Here is a 545-nt window from a genome sequence, read left to right as displayed (position 1 = left end):
GAACATGTCCCCAGGGGTGGGGAATTGCCAGGCATGCAACTCATCCAGGCTTGCAGGGCTGCACCCTGGGGAAGTCGAGGCACAAGCCTCCCCCTCCTCCCAGCTTTCATCCCCGCTCCCCCCGGGCTGGCATCGCTCTGCTCCCTGCCACCAGCTCCCGTCCCCGCTGCCACCAGCTCCCGTCCCCCCTGCCACCAGCTCCCGTTGCCCCGCCTGCTGCTGCACTGACCGGGCACTAAATTCAGCCAAGGGTGGGAGATCCTGGGGGTTTTCCGTTCACCTCCTGCCTTGCAGCTCCGATCCGCGCAGTCTCCTCACGGAGCCGTGCCCCAGCAGCCGTCCGGAGCCCCGCACGTCCGGGGAGGTGCGTGATGGTAGACATCGTGGAGCTCAGCACTTAAACCAGCTTAACTTCATCCTCTTCTCTTTTTCCAGCCTTTTCAGGGTGAGGGGCGGGCAGGGGGGCTGCGCCCTCCCTCCACAGCCTCGCAGGGCTGGCGATACCGGCCACACCGCGCTTCATGGCTGGGTTGCCCCCCCCGGGG

Source organism: Buceros rhinoceros, unplaced genomic scaffold (assembly GCF_000710305.1).
Source record: "Buceros rhinoceros silvestris isolate BGI_N320 unplaced genomic scaffold, ASM71030v1 scaffold22121, whole genome shotgun sequence".
NCBI classification, from domain to species: Eukaryota; Metazoa; Chordata; class Aves; order Bucerotiformes; family Bucerotidae; genus Buceros; species Buceros rhinoceros.
The sequence above is the reverse complement of the archived record's forward strand: the minus strand, read 5'-3'. Positions refer to the sequence as shown.